The sequence below is a fragment of the Marmota flaviventris genome, chromosome 10, assembly GCF_047511675.1.
Source record: "Marmota flaviventris isolate mMarFla1 chromosome 10, mMarFla1.hap1, whole genome shotgun sequence".
Taxonomy (NCBI): Eukaryota; Metazoa; Chordata; class Mammalia; order Rodentia; family Sciuridae; genus Marmota; species Marmota flaviventris.
This window is the reverse complement of record NC_092507.1, coordinates 30,109,356-30,129,762: the sequence shown is the minus strand read 5'-3', so window position 1 is coordinate 30,129,762 and position 20,407 is coordinate 30,109,356.

The following is a 20,407-nucleotide window of genomic DNA, read 5'->3' as shown; positions in this document are numbered from 1 at the left end:
CCTCTGGGAGGGCAACAAGCCTGGAGTTGGTCATCTCCACTTCCTATGCAAGCCTGGTGCTCTAGATATAATGACTACATCAAAAGGATGAATGAAAATCACAGTTTGGTGATGAATAGGTACCACATAAATAATTATAATACCACCGCTTAAGTGCTGCAATAAAGAACTGTAGAAATCAGTGCATGAACAGAAGCAGAAAAGGAATTTCTCATGGCAACACTAGGACTAGTTAGTGTGCAAGTCTCTTGACTCCTGCTTCAGAGCACTATTGGAGCTGGGTGCAGTGGCACATGCCTGTATTTCCAGTGACTTGGGAGGTTGAGGCAAGAGGATGGCAAGTTTGAGGCCAGCCTCTGCAACTTAGAGGGCCCTGTCTCAAAAATAAGAAGAACTAGGATATCTCTCAGTGGTAGAGCACCCCTGGGTTCAATCCCCAGTACCAACCCTTTCCCAAAAAGCCAGAGCACCATTGGGATAGATGCCCTTGGAGAGCCTGCCTGACCCATACTGTTCCTCTGATGTCCCAGTCATAGTTGATGGGCTCTTGGTGCAATGCCCAAATTAGTCAATAGGTTCTTCCTTCTGTGATTTCGCTGCTAAGATTCAGAGATACCAGTCTGTATTAGTCTGTTTTATATTGCTGTAACAAATACTTGAGGCTAGGAAAATTCTAAAGAAAAGAGGTTAATTTAGCTCACAGTTCTGGAGGTCCAAGAGCATGGCACTGGCTTCTGTTTGGCTCTGGTGAAAGCCAGATCACATGGTGAGACAGAAAGCCAGAGAGCCAGGAAAGGCCAAAATCATTCTTTTTAGGGGGTGGGGGTGGGGGGAGGGGTACCAGGGATTGAACTCAGGGGTACTCAACCACTGAGCCACATTCCCAGCCCTATTTTATACTTTATGTAGAGACAGGGTCTCACTGAATTGCTAAGCACCTCACTTTTGCTGAAGCTCGCTTTGAACTCTCCATCCTCCTGCCTCAGCCTCCCTAGCTGGGATTACAGGTGTGCGCCATCACCCCCAGCCAGAGTTATTCTTTTATAACACTCCTCCCAGAAAAACTAACCAGGGTCCCATGAGAGCTACACTAATTACTTACAAGGCCAGTGGTTCCAATGACCTAATTACTTGGCTCGAGGTACCATCATCACCCCGATACTGCCTCTCTGGACCAAGCTCTTAGTGTACAAACCTTGATGGACACAGATCATAGCACAATCCACTCTGCTGGTCACCTGTCCTTAGCACGGAAAGCTGGCCATGTTTCAACAAGTTTTCCCAGAAGTGACGAAAGTCAATCTGCTGAGAGAATAAAGCAGAAGTGCATAGAGAAGGAGAATAGGTAATGGCAAGTCCCAGAGAGGGAGAGAAACTTCCTGGCTGCTCAATGGCTTTTTAAAATTATTTATTTATTTATGGTACCAGGGATTAAACCCAGGGGTGCTTAACCACTGAGCCACGTCCCCAGCCCCTTTTTATTTTTTATTATTTTGAGATGAGGTCTTGCTAAGTTGCTAAGGCTGGCTTTGAACTTGTGATCCTCCTGCCTCAGCCTCCCGAGCTGCTGGGATTACAGGCGAGTACAGCTCAATGGCTTTTAAGATCCTGGTTCTCGTTCCTCTTTGAGGCCTATTTTTTCACTATTCTTGGGTTCCATGTGACATCTCTGAAGACTTGTTATTCAATTCTCTTTTGCGCTTGGCTGAGTGAGTTTCTTTCTGTGTAACCTCGAGTCTTGGTTAGCATTCTTCTCGCTGATGTCACTATTACTGTCTCAATGAACCACAGCTCTCAACATGTCCTATGACTTTGTTGAGAGCTCCTTAAATCCACATGATAGTCCTGAGATAGGTACAAATATCATCCCTAGCCAAGTGTGGTGGTGCACGCCTATAATCCTAGCGGCTCAGGAGGCTGAGGCAGGAGGACCTTAAGTTCAAAGTCAGCCTCAGCAATTTAGTGAGGCCCTAAGCAATGCAGTGAGCCACTGTCTTAAAAAATAACAATAAAAAGGACTGGAAATGTGGCTCGGTGGCTAAGTGCCCCTTCGTCCAATCCCCAGTACCAATAAAATAAAAATAAAAATCATCACTTTTTTCCAAACAAAGAAACAACACAGAGGTTAAATGACTTGTGCATGTCCTACTGCTAGTAAGTGGTAGAGCTGGAACTCAAATCTAGACAGAATCCACATCCAATATTGCTGCTTGATTTTTATCACATTTCTTTTTGAGTTAATAATTTGTAATTTTTAATCTATTGTCCTGGAAGAATGCAGTTTTAGATGCTAAATACCAGGAGGAATCCCTAGTGCGTCCCTTCTGCCTAGGCTCCGGGCCGGCCAGAGTCATGGGCTGGGTAGGCTGGGAGCCTGGCCTACTCTGCCTGCCCCACAGGTCCTGCCTCTCACTTTGCCGGGCCTGGCAGAGGAAGCGCGGGAAGGAGCTGCTGAGCCAGGTACAGGGCTTGGCGGCAAAGCTACTTTTGGGGCGGGAGGACAGAGCCGCACCCTGGCACCTGGCACGCAGCCCAGCTCCACGGTTGAGAAAATACCTGGTACAAAGAAGTCCTCCCACCATGCTGGCCGCCTCTTCTTGTCCCTGCATCTCCTCAGCTGAGGACTCTGACCTCCAGGCCAGGCCAGGTCAGGTCCTTACATGGCCTCAGAAGGCTGGGGAGAGGCCTTGAGGCCGTGCCCAGACTGGAACACCTTCCTGGCTGCTCTGGGTGGGCATCTCAGAGGGAGGCCTGACGTCATCCTACGCTGCATGGATTCTAGGCTGGTTGTCACCTGGGAACTCTGTGGAGCTGAGCTTCCGACCACAGCCACTCTCCCCTAGGGTGTCAGGGACTGTGCTTCACAGCTCTGGGGCTGAGAGTCCCCCTGGCAGGGTGTCTACCTTGTAGCAATGGTGTATCTGAGGTGCAGACGACAGATGTGGGTCTGTGGTGAATAAGCAAAGGCCCTGCAGAGGAATTCAGACTTAATTAATGGTGGCATTCGGGACAGTAAAGCTGGACTGGGGACCTGGGAGAATAAAAAGTGGGACGAGCTTCTGGGGTGTTGGGGTGCTCTTGGTGGACGTATCTAGAACCAGAAGCTCCGCAGAGGAATGGTCCAGCCTCCTGAGGGGGAGCCTCTCTCCAACCCCTTCCCTCCATCTGAGCCAGACCCCAGGGTGCAGATCTGGACAAGACACCAACTCACTGCAACTCTTAAATTCAAAGAAGGCTGCCCGGGGGCTCCAGGCTTACCCCTACCCTATGCTTTAGGGACTGGTGCCACTGGGGCTACTGCTGGCCTATATGGTACCCACAGTGACTCTGAAGGAGCCTCTGTGTCCCACAGCCCCACAGGGCAGGGTGTGGAGCTGGATGTCAACCCCACTTGCACCTCATCTGTTTATGCAAACCCACCCTGCACTGTTATTCAGGGGCAGTGCCTATTAGGGTAATCCTAAAACATGACTTTGGACCCATGATCCCTAGTTCAAACCCCACCATTGGACCTGGATATTACCAGAGCCAGACAAAAGGTCAGTCCTGACTTGTCCCCTCTTCACTGGCCCAAACTAATCTTAGACAGCAGGGCAAAGACCTGGGAGGGATGCCCTAGAAGCAGCTCCCCGCACTATATTGGTGGGAACCTTCTTCCCAGCAGAGCCCTCAGGACCTGCAGTTGACCCTGGTTGAGACCCATCCCTGGGAAGTGCCTCAAGGCTTTCCTAAGGATTGGATGCCCTCCAGGGGATGCTCTGGCCTCCAGTGTGTCACTCTGTATGGAAGGCAGGGACTGGTCAGGCAGGGGTGGCGCAAGCCCTATCAGGCTTGGCCTTCGGTACCCTGGGCTCTCTGCTCAGTGCCCAGATCCAGAGATTCTGTAGGCCCTAGGCCTGGCCAGCCTGTTTCTGCTTGTTCCACTTCCCCTCACTCACCTTGTGACCCAGGGGTGGCGTTCCATGCCCACCACAAGCCCACCACTATGAGAGTGCATCCTTCTCATAGGCTCATTTGATAAATGAGTAAGAGAATGGTCTAGAGTAACGGGGAGGCCCTCCTGAGACAAGGGTGGGCCTGCACCATGGCCCCGGAGGTCCCGTGAATCTCCAGCTCCACCACTCTGTGGGGCTCAGCCTCTCCTCCCTCCTGGGAAACAGTATGGAAGGCACCTGCCTCACAGGGTGACTGGGCAGCTGGCTGTTAATAATAACAGCCCATCTACAACAGAGCTCTCCCTCCTCCAGAACTTCTCTTTGGTGTTTGCATAACTCCTCCACACAAGAGTCCAGGAGAGAGGCACTCTCCCCATCCTGCAGGTGACTTAGTCATAATGAGCCTCACCCAGGAGATGGCAGCTGATGCTGTGTGCAGGACAATATGGATCACGTGGAGCCTCGGTGTCTGTGGGGTTCACAGGCTGAGCTCAGAATCCACACCCGCTGCACCCCCAGCGCACTTCCCCCAGTGCTGAGGGGGAAGCTGAGTCCAAAGCTGCTGGTAGGTTGGGGGCCTGGGCTCTGGCCCCACCTCTGCCCTTGGTTAACTTTACCATGTGGGGCAGTTATTGTCCTCCCCCCCCCCCCCGCCTCAGTTTACCCTAGGGGCAAAGTGAGAGCTAGAGGGTGGGCCCTCTTGATCATTAAAATCACCACAAAGAAAGGCTAAGTTCAGGAAAACATGGGGCCTGCTTGAATTCCTGGCCTCTTTCTGCCCCCTGGTGGACACCAGCAGCCTAGCACCCAAGGGGGATTAAAACTGAACACTGAGTGACAGACTCCCAGGACTTGGGGACTCCCTGTGACCTCTGCCAAATGTCCCATCTCCCAGTTAAATGGAGATGATAATAATCTTCAGTGCTTTGAGGATTAAGTACAATAATAAATGTAAAGAACTTGTCCCGTAAGGGTTACTCATTAGCATTGATAAGCCTCCCTCCCAGCAGTCACTCAGCCCTGCTGGTTCTCGCTCAACTCATATCTCCCACGCCCAGGTCAGGCTTCACCATTTCCCTCTTCAAGTTTCAGCACCTTCTCTTCAACCCCTCTGTCCCTCCCATAAGTCACCTACCTTGCCCATTTCGCTAGACCAGTCCAAGCCCTCAGCCTGGTCCTCAAGGGCCTGCCCACCTCTGCAGCCTCAGTCACCTGTGCCTTTCTGTTCCCTGAATTCTGACTACACTCAGATCCCAGCCTCCCTCCACTCCAGCCCTGGGGCCTGGCCCCACAAGCAAGCTCATCAAAAGGCAACTTCACTGTCTTCCCCAGCTCGGCCTGAGCCCAGAGCCCTGCCTAGGCCTCAGTTTCCTTCTCTGCCAAGTTGGAATGCTGTGAGAATGAAGCAGTAATACCCCAAAGGGCTTAGCCCAGAGTAGCTACGAGATAGAAGGTGCCTACAGGTGGGACGCAGGGTCCAGTTCTGTCATCAGTGCTATGTGGAGTCACAACCTTCTGTTCTGAAGGCAGAAGTAAAGAGTCCCTTTCCTTTGTGTGTGAACTGGACTTTGTGACTTTCTTCTAACAAATATAATAAAGTGAAAATGACTGAGCGACTGGGTCATTAGAGATGTGTGGTTTCCTCCTTGCTCCTTCTCTTAGAGTGAAAAGCAGCCTTCGAGGAGAGGAGATCTATAGGAGAAGCTTCCCAGGCGTGAGTGTGACAACCTGGAAGCCATCCCTTCAGCCCCAGTGGAGCGTTCAGATGACTGCAGCCCTGGCTGACATCCTGGTTGATCCTCACAAGAGACCCTGAACATACCCACTCATTTTTTCTCATGCAATACTTGGTTAGGGATGGATTATGAACACCCAGCTCAGCCATTCCTAGACTCTCTCAGACTCCAAGCAAGATCATAAATGTGCATTGTTTAAGCTGATAAATCTTATAGTGATTTGTTACCCAGTGATAGGTATCTAACATAAAGGTGGCAGAGTGCCAACGAGTCAGTGAAGAATTACCAAGTGGGTCAAGATCGTTGCTCAGGGAGGACAGGCTCAGGGAGGTGAGCCTTATATTTGGAGCTACTTTCCCCTGAGGGCAATTCGTGAAAGGGCAGCTGAGAAGCTGAGCAATACTTTCACAAATTTGTGGGGTTAGTGGACAGGGTTTGGAATCAGGGGCTAACAAGGAAGGTCCCCTGGCAACTGTCCTAAACTCTAGGATGAATGAGAAGGAGATAGATCCTCACAAAGAATGCACCTCAGCTTCACACCATCACAATCCCTGAAATTGAAAACATATTAGCAATCAGATAAATGCAAAATAAAACTACACTGAGATTTAATCTCACTCCAGTTAGAATGGCAATTATCAAGTACTGGATTCAATTCTCAGTAACACACACACACAATTATAATGGCACAATAAAATGGCATAAAAGGGGAATAATAGAATTATAAAGGTCTTGTGTCAGAAAGATTGTACCGATCAAAATTAACCTTACATAATTTCTAGGTTAACCACTAGTAGAAAAATAAGCTGGTCAGGGTGGTGTGTACCTGTAATCCCAGAGAGACAAAGGGATGGAAAGTACAAAATAGAGAGTAAGGACTATCAAGGAAAAATTCTATCCTCATAAAAAAAATGGTAAATAATCTGGGTACAGTAGCACACACCTTTAATCCCAGTGACTTGGAAGACTGAGGCAGGAGGATTGCAAGTTCTAGGCCAGTCTCAGCAATTTAGCAAGGCATTAAGCAACTTAGCAAGATGCTATCTTGAAATAAAATAAAAAGTGGAAAAAGGGCTGGGCATGTAACTCAGTGGATAAGAACCCATGGCTTCAAACCCCAGTTCAAAAAAAAAAAAAAAGGCAAATAACAACCCTGTCATGATCCATAAATGTTGAAAGTAGACAACAAGCTCAATGGGTCAGGGCAAAACCGGTTATTACTCACCATGCAACAAACAGCAGGAGCATCAGCACGGCCTCCAGCCTCACAGGGGTGTGGCAGTGGGCCTAGAAGAAGCCAGTGCACAGAAGCAGTTGTGCTACAGCTAAAAGTGAGCCAAGGGCCAAGAACTTTTTATAGCACCCAACAAATCAGTCCCCTGCTCTGGAGAGTGACTAGATGCATTCAGTCACCTGTGGTCTCCATGACCTACTCAGTCACTCACTGGTAAGTTGCAGAAACCACCAAGTGTCAGGTGGTGCATATGCAACTCTCAATGCCCCTGAGTGGATGGCCTTTCCCCATGAAGCATACCTCAGCCCTATAGATTTTTAAGTGAATTCAAAAATTCTTGTGAATTTGCCACCCTATCAGACACTCAGAGTAGACACATTGACTGGGTCTGGGAACATACCCCTCATTTTTTTCTCATGCAATACTTGGTTAGGGATGGATTATGAATAGAATCCCAAGCAGCAGTATGATGTCAACCTGCAGTATTGACCTTGTGTATGTACCCAGGATACTTGACTCAGTCCACTGAATTCTGTTCCAGAGGGGAATAGTAGGGTTGTTTCAGATCACTTCGTAGCTTCTTTTCTTTTTTTTTTTTTAAACCTTTATTTTATTTGTATGTGGTGCTGAGAATCAAACCCAGTGCCTTACATTTTCTAGGCAAGCACTCTTCCACTGAGCTACAACCCCAGCCTGTAGCTTCTTTTCTTATGGCATATGATGAACTTTTATGAACTATGTTATCAATCTAAATATAACAGGTGGTGGTAACCATATAAGTTCCTCACTGTTTATTCAGAATGTAAAATAAAGCCAGAGTCTTGTCCATCAGAGCCATGCAGGAGTTGGTACCATCTCATTGGCTGAGGTAGCAAGTATAGAATAGGTTTCTGACTATTGTCTCTAGAGCAAGGTCTCTGTTGATAAGAAGAGGGCTTTACTGATACATGAAACCAGGAGTCAGTGTATGTTCCAGGTAGGACTGCTGTCTTTATCCAGGGACCTAACAGGGGAAACATGATCCAAGGGGCGGTGTAATTGTCAATAATTGCAGAGGACTATAGGTGGGCCAGAAAGCAACCCTCATCCCCCATGGAAAGATATTCCATGGTCCACTTTCCCCCATGCTGTTTATACAGGCAAAGGGTTGCACACCAGCTGAGGAGCTAAGAACCAGCATCTTTTTAGTAAGCAATGAACAAGCCAGACCTCTCTCCTGGGGGATGAGCAGCTGCATAGAAGTCATGTTCTTGGTGCCTAGATCTACTTGGTTGCCTATGTGACTAGCTACAGGACCTTCTCAGTATCAGGGACTTTTATAGCACCCAACAAAACAGCCTTGAAGGTTAGCACACTCGGCAAGGATATGCAGGGTTGCTCAGGGCCCACGGCAGACTGCCTCGCCCAGCAAAGACAGAAAGTTTGTAAGGAGGTTTAATTCACAAGTACAGCTATGCACAATCAGGACAGAATAACTGAAAACCAGGAACAAAATCTTAAAAGCAATCAGAGAAAAGAACAACTTACCTTCAAAGGAAGATTAATAAGACTGACAGTCAACTTCTCAACAGAAACAATGTGAGGAGACAATGAAAGCCCAAAGTCACTGCCTGTCTAAAATGCTATGCTCAGCAAAAATATCCTTCCAAAATGAAGGTGGCATAAAGCTTTTTCAGCAGACAAAAAATAAAAAAGATAGTAATTTCCAACTGCACTATATTGCAGTTAATAGGATGGGGTATTTTTCAGACAGAGGGAAATAATCCCAGATAGAAGTTCAAGATTGCAGAAGGGACTGGAAGAAAAAAAAAAGAAATTATAAATATGTGGGTAACATGGAATTAATGTTGACTAATATTGACTGTAAAATAATATCTTGATATGCTTAAAAATATATATAAATTATAAGCTGAGTATGGTGGTGCAAGCCTGTAATCCCAGCTACTTGGGAAGCTGAGGCAGGAGGTTTGCAAGTCCAAAGCCAGCCCTGATTTTAAATATAGAAGAACCTAGAGACTGTGCCATACAAACAAACAACAAACTGTTAGAATTGATAAATGAATTTGGTAAGATTGTAGAGTATAAAACCAACAAACAAAAATCAGTAACTTTGGGCTGGGGTTGTGGCTCAGTGGTAGAGTGCTCGCCTCTCACGTGTGAGGCCTGGATTCGATCCTCAGCAATATATATAAATAAATAAAATAAAAAAAAATAATTGTGTCAAACTACAACTAAAAAAATAAATATTAAAAAAGTTAATTTCTAAAAAAAAAAATCAGTAACTTCTTTTCATACATGGCCCACTCTCCCCGATGCAGTTTATACAGGCAAAGGGTTGCATACCAGCTGAGGAGCTTTTATGCCTAAACTATATTATCAATCTATGACTATGTTATCAATGATGAAATTGCTGAGAAAGGAACCAAAGAAACAATCTAGTTCATGATAATTAGAAAAATAAATAAATAGAATATCCAGGACTAAATTTAACCAGGGAAGTAAATGATCTCACAATTACCAAGCACTGATGAAAGAAATTGAAGAGAATACAAAAAGAAAGAATGAAAGAAAGAAAAAAGAAGAAAAGAAAAAATGTCCATACTACCCAAAGCAATCCACAAATTCAAGGCAATTCCTATCAAAATACTACTGACTTTCTTCACAGAAATAGAAGAACATTAAGTGAAGTAAGTCAGGCACAGACAGACGGATATTACAATTTCTCCATTATACGTGGAAGCTAAAATGTTGATTTCATAGAGGCAGAGAATAGAATAGGGGTTACAAAATCCCAGGAAATGTGTTGGGGTGGGAGGGATGGAGTAAGATAGCCAGGGTGCAGTTGGATAAGAAGCATAACTTTAAAAAAAAATATTTATTTTTATGTGGTGCTGAGGATTGAACCCAGAGCCTCACACACACGAGGCAAGTGCTCTACCAGTGAGCTACAAGCCCAGCCCAGGAAGTATAATCTTTGATGTTCTCTGGCACAGTAGGATGATTATGATCGACAACAATAATTAAATATTTCAAAGTGGCTAGTAGTAGAGAGGATTTTTAATGTTCTCAGCACAAAGAAATGATAAATGCCTGAGGTAATAGATTTGCCAGTTATCCTCATCTAATCATTACAACAATTGTGTATATATATTGAAATGTCACAGTATACCCCATACATCTGTACAATTACTATGTGTCAATTAAGAGTAATTTAAAAACGAGAGAAAAATTAAGGCAGAAATAGAAACTGGATGGTTTAGTGGATTGGCAGTCTTGAGGAGGTGCAGGGAGAGGAGTGTCTTCACTGGTGGAGCAAGAAGCTGGGAGGATATGAGTTTGTGGTCTACAGCCGTCTTGGGCTTTGATAAGACACAGGATGATGGTAAGAACCACATGGGGTTCACTGAAGAGGAGAAGGAGGTCACTGGTGAAGAGGAGATGAAGGGAATCAGGGACATCAGAGCTATGGGCAATGTTCATGGGCCTTTAGGTGCAGATTGAAACTTGCCAGAAGATCCTTGGCAGCATTTGTATGAGGAATGTGGGGAAGAATAGGATTTCATATTGTGTTTACATTAGAATCTTCTTGAGAAACCATTTATTTCAAAGAGTTCCCAAGGAACACGAATGGAGTATTTACAAAAATAGAGGATATAGTTTAAGGTCATAAAAGAATTCTAAAGAATTCTGAACAAATTCTAAAGAATTTAGCACTCTGCTCTGTTTCCCAACCATGATTTAGAAAAGTTACAAATTATAATAGCAAAACAGTGGCTTACATGTTTGAAAACTATCATATTGGTAGGTAATGTTTGGTAGAAAAAATAACATTTGGCAGGAAAAAAAGTCATAAATTTGAGAATATTCAGCTCTGTAAAATACTGACAAACCACATATCAAAGTTTGTGGGATACAGCTAAAGCAGCACTTAGAGGCAAATTTCTATTTTTAAATATATTTATCAGGAAACAATTTAAAAAAAGCCCCCAAGAAAATGAAAACATACATATACACAAAGACTCAATAGCAAGAATTGAAAATAGTCTAAAAGGGGAAACAACACAAATATTCACAAGTCAGTTGGAGAACAGAGAAGCAAAATGTGGTCTATTCAGCACACAGTGGAATACTACTTGGCAATAGAAGTGTTCCTGATCTTGCCAGCTCAGCCTTGGGTTCTTTTGCTTGTTTCAGAGCAGAAATCATGAAGAGGCAAGTAATACCATCTAAACAAGGCTTTATTGGGGATTATGCTTAAATATAAAGGAGATATCACATAGTCTAGAGTCCTAGGACTGCTTTCTGCATATGTAGAGGCTGTGAGAAAGTCCCTTTGCAAGCTTTGAAGAGTGCAGGTGATGTAAGGACACATCTTAAGATGCACATCCTGCAAAAATCTGCTTCTCATTAAAGACGAAAAACATGGCTGGGAAATCAAGACTTTTGTATTCTATGTCAAAAGAGAACAAAATATTGCTGCATGCTACCACATAGATGAATCTCAAAAATATATGTCAAGTAAAATAAGCTAGACTCAAAACACTTTGTATGCTATGATTTCATTTTTGTGAAATGTCCAGAAAAGGCAAATATATACAGAAAAAATAGACTAGTCATTGCCTAGAGCTGGGAGTGGGAATGGTGATAAACTGCAGATGGTTATGATGTTCTTTTGGGAGTCATTCTAAAATATTGTGATGATATTAATGTTATCATTGCATTTTATAGTTAAACATGTGGATTGTAGGGCATATAAATTATACCTCAATAAAGTTGTTAAAAATAAATAAGGGAAGGGCTGGGGATGTAGCTGAGTGGTAGAGTGCTTGCTTAGCATAGGTGAGTCTGGGGGCTCCATCCCCAGTACCACAAAAAATAAATAAGATAAGCATTCAATTTAAGATAGTGGGGAAAAAAGCAATAAAAATCCTCCCAAAATGGGAAAGAAGGAAATAGTAAAGTCAGAAACCAAGAAAGGGAACAACTGAAGAAGGAAAAATACTTTAATCTTGGTTATTTGAAAAGAAAATACATAAGCCTAGTGAGTTTATTTATCCACAAGTGGGTTAATTATCCCAGGGACCATGAGCCCATTTACAGCTTAAGTAAACAACTATGGTTTCCAATAACAAACATGTCTTCTAAACTTGTTGTCATTACATTCTTCTCTGATGACAGGATTTGTCATCCCAATTGTAGGCTCTGCCTTCTGTAGACTGGTGAAGTTGTACCCACACTTGTTCAAGCACAGGGTGTGCTTTGCACCCTCACAACAGCCCAAAGAGGTAGATATTTTTAGTTGCTATTTAACAGATGGAAATTAGGGCTCAGAGGGTTAGGAACCATGGCAGAGGTCCCACAGAGTCCCTAAGTCCCTTGGAGTCAATGCTTAGTTGTCATCTCCCTCCAGGTGCTAGGCTGCTGGTGTCCACCAGAGGGCAGAGAAAGAGGCCAGGAATTTAGGCAGGGTGGCGGGGTGCAGCGGGTGTGGATTCTGAGCTCAGCCTGTGAACCCCACAGACACCGAGGCTCCACGTGATCCACATTGTCCTGCACATAGCATCAGCTGCCATCTCCTGGGTGAGGCTCATTATGACTAAGTCACCTGCAGGATGGGGAGAGTGCCTCTCTCCTGGACTCTTGTGTGGAGGAGTTATGCAAACACCAAAGAGAAGTTCTGGAGGAGGGAGAGCTCTGTTGTAGATGGGCTGTTATTATTAACAGCCAGCTGCCCAGTCACCCTGTGAGGCAGGTGCCTTCCATACTGTTTCCCAGGAAGGAGGAGAGGCTGAGCCCCACAGAGTGGTGGAGCTGGAGATTCATGGGATCCCCAGGGCTATGGTGCTGGCCCACCCCGTCTCTGGAGGGCCTCCCTGTTACTCTAGACCATTCTCTTCCTCATTCATCAAGCGAGCCTTTGTGCAGGATGCACTCTGAGTCTTGCCCTGAGGTGGGCGCAGGATGGCATGCCCTGGGTCTAGAGGTGAAGGAGTGGCAGCTGAAACCCCATCACTGCAGCTCTCTGGGAAGATACAATTATGACCTCCTGTACACATGAGGAGACAGAGGTTAAGAGAGGTGACTTGACATGTGGCTGATGTGGAGCTTTGAAAAGAACTTCTGTCTGTTGGACTACAGCCGGTGCTGTTGACTTAAGGATTACTTGCCCTTTTAACCATGGTCCTCTACTGCACAATCTGTCTAAAGGTTTAACACATAATTTAGGGGTGAGTCCATGTGCATAGCCATTGGAATGATTATAAGATGCCAGAGGCCTCTATACCTGTCCTGCACTTTGCTTGGTCCATTCTAGAGTGTGACTTGAGTACAAATGTCTAAGCATTATTCTTGGTCAATGTTTTTTACTGTACTATAATGTAAAATTACCAATATAGTCATTTTCAGGTTATAGTTCAGTGGCATTAAATATATTCATGTTGTTGTACAATCATCACCATTTCTAGAACTCTCTCATTTCCCCAAACTGAAACTCCATACCCACTAAACAGTAACTCCCCTCTTCTCTCTCCTCAGTCCTTGGCAATCATTATACTAGTTTCTTCCCCTATAGGTATCTCATATGAGTGGATTCATGTAACATTGTGTCTGGCTTCTTTTACTTGGTATGGTGTCTTCAAGGCTTATACACATTGTAGCATGTGTCAGATCTCATTCATTTCCAAGGCTGAATAATATTCCATTGTGTGTATATGCCACATTTTGTTTATCCTTTCATCTGTCAATGGATGTTTGGGTCATTCCCACCTTTTGGCTACACCACCTGACAGTTGTGCCAGCAGTGCACAGGGTTCCAATTTCTCCATATTCTTACCAATACATGTTATTTTCTGTTTTTTTTTTCTTTTTAAAATAATAGCCATTCTAGTGATGGCTAATGATGGCGGTTTTGATTTGCATTTCTATAATGATCAGTGCTATTGATCATCTTGTGCTCATTGTCCATCTAGATATATTCTTTGGGGGAAATGTTTATTCATGTCTTTGGCCCATTTTTAAATTGGGATGTTTGCTTTATTGTTGCTGAATTGTAGTTTTTAAACATCTTGGGTGTTAATCATTTATTAGATACATGATTTGTGAATGTTTTCTTCCAATCTGTGGGTCACTTTTACTCTGTTGATGACATGTGTGATACCTAAAAGTTCTTACTTTTGATGATGTCTAAAAGTCCAATTGAGCTACATTTTTTTTAATCTTTTTTTTTTTTTTGGTGTTTTTGGGGTCTTCTTGGTCACTTTTATCTGTATTTCTAACTATTCCAATATGGAATTCCCTCTCTCTATATATAAACAACAAACAGTATGCCCCTTTCAAGGGGCCATTCATTAAAATGGATCCCTGAAAACAGTGGAGTTTGTGTGGTTTCTTCCAGCAGCACAAGTTGAAGGACGCCCTGCTGTTTTGGGACTAGTTTGCAGATGCTTTGCAGCCCTTGGTCAATTGTATAAGATGGAGCCATGGCTGGCCAAGTACTGGCTACTGGTGCTTGGGATTTGACTTAGCTGAGGTATATAATATCCTCCTGTTTCAGTACTGTGGAATGGATTCTGATGAGATAACACTGTGGTTCCATAAGTAAGAGTGCCTTCTGCTTTGTGTTCACCATCTAGGGGAGAAAACCTGACAGCCTCCATGTCTACTTGACAGAGAGGTGGCTCCTTGCTCTGTGTGTTTATGCAAACTATTGCTGGGATCTGCACGAGTCACAGAGGATTCATCAAAATTGGTCTGGTTCAGATTTGGCAACATGTAAACTTCATTCTGAGAGGTTTCCTCTACTCCAGCCCTTCCCCATTCTCTCATTTGGGTCAGAGGATGAATTTAATTTTAGGTGGGAACTTTCAAAGATGCCCATTTCCAACGACTCCCAAAGAAATGAGAACTTTCTAAACACTTTTGAATCAGACAACACCAATATTTAGTGTAGTTGGAACCTGAGCTTGCCCTGCTGAGGTACATAATGTCCTCTTATTTCAGTACTATGGAATGGATTTTGATGAGGTGACATTTATTTATTTATCTATTTATTCATTCATTCATTTTTTTTTGTACCAGGAATTGAACTCATGGGTGCTTTACCAATGAACCACATCACCAGTCTTTTTAATTTTTTTTTTTTATTTTGAGACAAAACTAACTTATATGGGACCTTGCTAAGTTGCTGAGGCTTGCCTTGAACTTGCAATTCTCCTGCCTCTGCCTCCCAAGCTGCTGGGATTACAAAGCATGAGCCACTGTGCCCACCAATTCTGATGAGGTGACATTCTTATCATCTCCTCTGCTAATGTTCATTCTGCTGGTGTCTATTTTACCTGATATGAAGAGAGAACTTTGCTAATCTTCATGCTCTTTTACTTACATGATAAATATTTTTACCACACACTTACTTTCAACTTATCTTTATAGATACTAGAGATATCTTTTTTTTCTGTTTTGCTGTTTTTTCATCAATACATCTGACAATATTTTTAATTGGAATATTTAATTTATTAATAGGAGGTGCCCTGACCCATTGGCTGGAGACGCCACATGAAGATAGGATTATGGTGTTTTTTTTTTTTTTTTGGTGCTGGGAATTGAACCCAGGGCCGTATTATGTCATTATGTTTATTTGTTTCTTTATGATGTGTAAGCACAGCCTGGGAACATGATGAACTGGATTTTCCCAGCATCCTGCATGCACCCAGCTGGGAAGATGAGTGGAGGCACTCAGTGGTCATCTGTTACTGGCTACCTGCCCCACGGCAGCTTCTGGGTCTGGCAGAGTCATGGCATAGGAATTCAGCTATGATCTGTGCTAAGATCAAGGACATCACAGAATTCAACCTTAACTCTGCTGGTGATAACCCTGGATAATCTCCATTCCTGTAGACCTTTCTTATGGGGAACTGTTCTCTCTGCTCTTTTAAGTTGCCATTTATTTTCATATTCTAACTATACTAGTCTGGAAGGACTGAATTTAACCCCATGGTTTCAGTAATGAAAACTCATGGGTCTGCATTGTGGCCCGAGGGCCAGTCACAGAGCTAGAGAGCGAACCCTCTCTGGGGTAGCTTTGTGCTTCTGTTCTTCATCCCTGAAGAAGGAAGGAACACTTCTTAATGGAAAGCCTTATGAAGGTTGTGAGATCTAACCCTTGAAAAGGTTGGGTCTACCCCGTTTTCAGAGGAATAGAGGCTATTGGGTTTCACAGATACTTGTTAAACCCCTAAACATGAGGTTGGGACCCAGAGGTAAATTAAAATGACAGTCCCTGCCTCAAGAAGCTCACAGCTCAGTGCAAAAGCACAGGTGAATAAAGAAATGCCCTTCAGGGGCTGGAGATGTGGCTCAAGCATTAGCGTGGTCGCCTGGCATGCGCATGGCGCTGGGTTCGATCCTCAGCACCACATAAAAATAAAATAAAGATGTTGCGTCCACCGAAAACTAAAAAATAAATACTAAAAAATTCTCTCTCTAAAAAAAAGAAAGAAAGAAAGAAAGAAAAAGAAATGCCCTTCAATTGATACAGTGAGTGAGTTGGGTGAGCGAGGCAGGGGAGATAGGTCTGCTCACACAGATAGAGAGGGCATCAGGACAAGGAGGTGTTGCTTCAGCTGCATCAGAGAGGTGACACTGGACAGACAGAGGGCCCCTGGCCATTCACAGTCCAGGAACCACAGGTTCAGGTGTACAGGAGTGTCAACAGCGGGATAAAAAGGGAACCACAGTTAGTCCCATGTGACAGTGGAAAGGTGTGCAAGGCTGGTGGCCAGATAAGATTGTGGAGAGTGGCTGGCAGCTGGGACCAGGTGGTGGAGGCCAGGTCACCATGTATTTATGGGCACTTGGTCACATAATGCTTGCCTGGTTCCCAGACCTTAGAAAATAAAAAAAAATCATGGTCATATGCTTTTGAAAGATGCTGAGTTAAAGCTAAACATGCTTCTTTTACTGCAGGACTCTCAAAGCTGGCCAAGTGCTAGCCACATCAGGGCTCTCCCAAGGGGGACATGAAGAGGACAGTGTTTACCAAACCCCTCTCAGAGGAAACTCTCAGAAACTTCAGTGTGGGAAATTCTACTCTAAGCAATCTACACAAACAGATTTTTATCTAGAAATGCATTCTGGGGGATGAGTGAGGGCAGGTGGGTCATGAGCGTGGCAACAAGGAGACTGGTTGGAAGCTGCTGCAGTCACCAGGGTGGAGGGGATGCTTCCTGAACCACACCACTGTCGGGGGGTGGGCATGGTAAAGCTCCAGGGACTTAAGAGGTGTTAGAAGGTAGACTCATGACTGAACTGCCATCAGGAGGTCAGTGCCTCCCTGGGTTCCCCGGGTTTTGGCTTTGGCTGTGTCTGCTCAGTCTTTGCATATAACTTCTGGCAGCAGGAGACAGGTCTGTTTTGCAAATGTACTTGAAGTTGGGCATGATTGGGTGATGGCACTGAGTTCTCAGAGGGACAAGCTTGTTACCAGGTGGAAAGTCCAAGAGGGACTGTGGACAGACCTGGGGGGTAGGGAGGAAGTAGAAGCAGGAGAACAGGTGTCCTCAAAGCCAAGAGAGGGGAGTGCTTCAAACGGCAGAGAGCCATTAGTAAGTTCCCATGTGCAAATTACAACAGCAGAGAGATGCTTTTACCTATGAAATTGTCAGAGATTTATTTATTTATATAATTAACAACAATACCTAGTGTTGTCAAGAATGAAGATAATGGACACCCTCATACTATTTGGGCAACAGACAGAATGTATCAAAAACTTTAAAAGTTCATATGCCTGTTGATTCAAATAGTCCATCTCTAGAAATTTGTCCTGAAAAAAATCAGCATTACACACAATATAAAAATATGAATGTATTATCTAATAGCACAAACTTGATTTAAAGAACTGTGATAGCTATATGGTGAAAAAATACCATGAAGTCAGTAAAAAATATGTGTGAAAAAATTAATGCTATGGTGAAATGTTGCAGTATATCATGAATTGAAAAAATTAAGTGTGATTCTATTTTTATGTGTTTGTTTTAGAGCTGAATGCAGTGGTGCACACCTTCAAAGCCACCCTCAGCAACTTAGCGAGACTCGTTCTCAAAATAAAAAATAAAAAAGAGCTGGGGATGTAGCTCAGTGGTAAAGCAACCCTGGGTTCAATCTTTAGTACCAAAAAGAAAAAATAAAAAAGCAACAATAGGGATGTAGCTCAGTGATAGAGCATTGCCTAGCATGTACAAGGTCCTGGGTTGAATCCCCAGTACTGTGCATGTGCGCGCATGCGCGCGCGCGCACACACACACACACACACACACACACTCACACTCAAATACATACCTAAATATATTTATACATATTAAATATACTAAAAATTTGTAACAATAACACACACATATTCAGAAGTGTGTAAGATAAAAAAATTGGTATTAAGTGGTTATCTCTGGGACAGACACTTTGGTGACTTTTTAAAAACCTTCTGAAATGATCATTTTTTGTTTACATTTTCAAAAGTTTCCACAATAATGCATGTTATGCATAAGTGAGGCCCTGGTTTCAATTCCCAGTACCCACTCCCAACATTTCTACTATAAATTATCTTTGTAATCAGGAAAAGGTTTTTTGGTGCTTTGAATGGTGTGATAATATTTTAATAATAACAATAGCTAATGTTTATTAAGTACTTGCTTTAAGACAGTGATTGTGCCAAGCACTATATATATTCTCACTTAATACCCATCACAATCCTCTGTTCTCAAGTCCCTTTTATGGATGGGAAATGGCCTGAGAGAGTTTAAGTAACTTGCCAAGGTCATAGCCACCAGGAGGCTGAGGAAAGCCCTTGTTTTGATACTACTTTCTCCTGGAAACTCTCTTACTTCAGCTCCCTTCCAGGTCTGCTGTTCTGGGGTTCCACTCACATTGAGGAGCCCCTACTTTCCAATTCCTCCTACTCTGCCCTTCCAGGCACTTTGCTCCTCTGGGAGCACATATTTCATTCTGCCTTGGAAAATGACAAAATTCACCAATGGTCGCTCTTGTCAGAGTAGGAATGGATCAAGAGCAGGATCTTGTCTGCTACCTCTCTGGTTCACAGCCCAGCACAGGGCAGCCTGCCTTTGGTGTTATTGAATTAAACTGTGGGCCAAGTTATTTTGTGTGGCTAAAACCTAACCTTCTGTTTAGGTTTATAGAAATGTGAAGTTGTTGTTGAGAGTGCACAGCTATTTCCACTCATCCTAAACTGAGACACATAGTTTCTGCCCTAAGAATCAGCTCAACATTGGGCTGCTTGCAGTCTAGCCGGGAGCCCAGCATTGCACAAAACTTAATCCGGGAATTACCAGTTAGACTGAAGGCTCTGAATGCTGTGGTGTGGATTCAGAGTGTAGGGGGATGCACAAGGTGCAGAGAGGACAGTGAAGGGGCTATGGGCAGGAGACTCAGCCTCACCAAGCTGACCTGGACAATCCCTTTACCCTGCCCTCTCCCTATGTCCCTAAACTCTGTGGATTCAGCCTCCTAAACAACTGTCTCCTCTGCCTCTCCATCCCATCATCATTAAAAGCTCATTGCCAATCCCTTCTCTCCCCCATTTCTCCAAAATTACATGCCTCCAACTTCAGACCCTGACTCCAGTCTCCCTCCCAGCAATCCTCATTCCTCTCTGCATCCTAGCTCTGGTCTCACATCAGGCAGTTTCCACAGCTAATCTGCATTATCCATAGGTTAAAGTTCAGTTTCTTTATGGGTCTTGTAGCTGTGGGTTGGGTAAAAGGCTAGGCATGTGTTTAAGGCACCAGCAAATTATTAAATTAAGAATCTCCTTGTGTTTGAGATTTTGAAGTGATCACATCAAAATGTGGTTTGAGAGGGCCGCATACCCTTATTTGCAGATCTAATCTGTGTCTTTTTGTTTATGTGTGTGTGTGTGTGTGTGTGTGTGTGTGTGTGTTTTACTGGGGATTGTACCCAGAGGTACATATTCACCATCGTTGTTATTTTGTGTACTGGGGATTGAATCCAGGAGCGCTTATTACTGAATTATATCCCTGGTCCTTTTTAGTTTAGTTTTTTTTTTTTTTGAGACAGGGTATCGCTAAATTGTTGAGGCTGGCCCCGAACTTGATCCTCCAGCATCAGCTTCCAGAGTCGCTGGGATTACAGGCATGTACCACCGCTCCAGGCTGTGAGCTGTCATTATGATGCTCACTCCATCTCCAGGTCTCAACACAGCTATTTCTCTGTTGGAGCACTTTCCTCCCCGAACTTTCCTGTTCTTCGGGGACCAGTTCCGTTCAGCCCTCCTATCTCAGTCTGGGTGCCATTTCCTCCCCTCGATCATCCTCGAATCAAAGCGGCGAGGGAGCCTTTAGGGAAGGTCAAGTGTGCAGAAAGCCGCTGGGTCAATTCGGGCGTTTCCTGAAGGAAAGCCCCTGGGGGCCATGACAATTGAAAGATGCACAAAAGTGGCTCGCGGTGGCTTAGGAGTGTCTCAAAGACGGGAAACT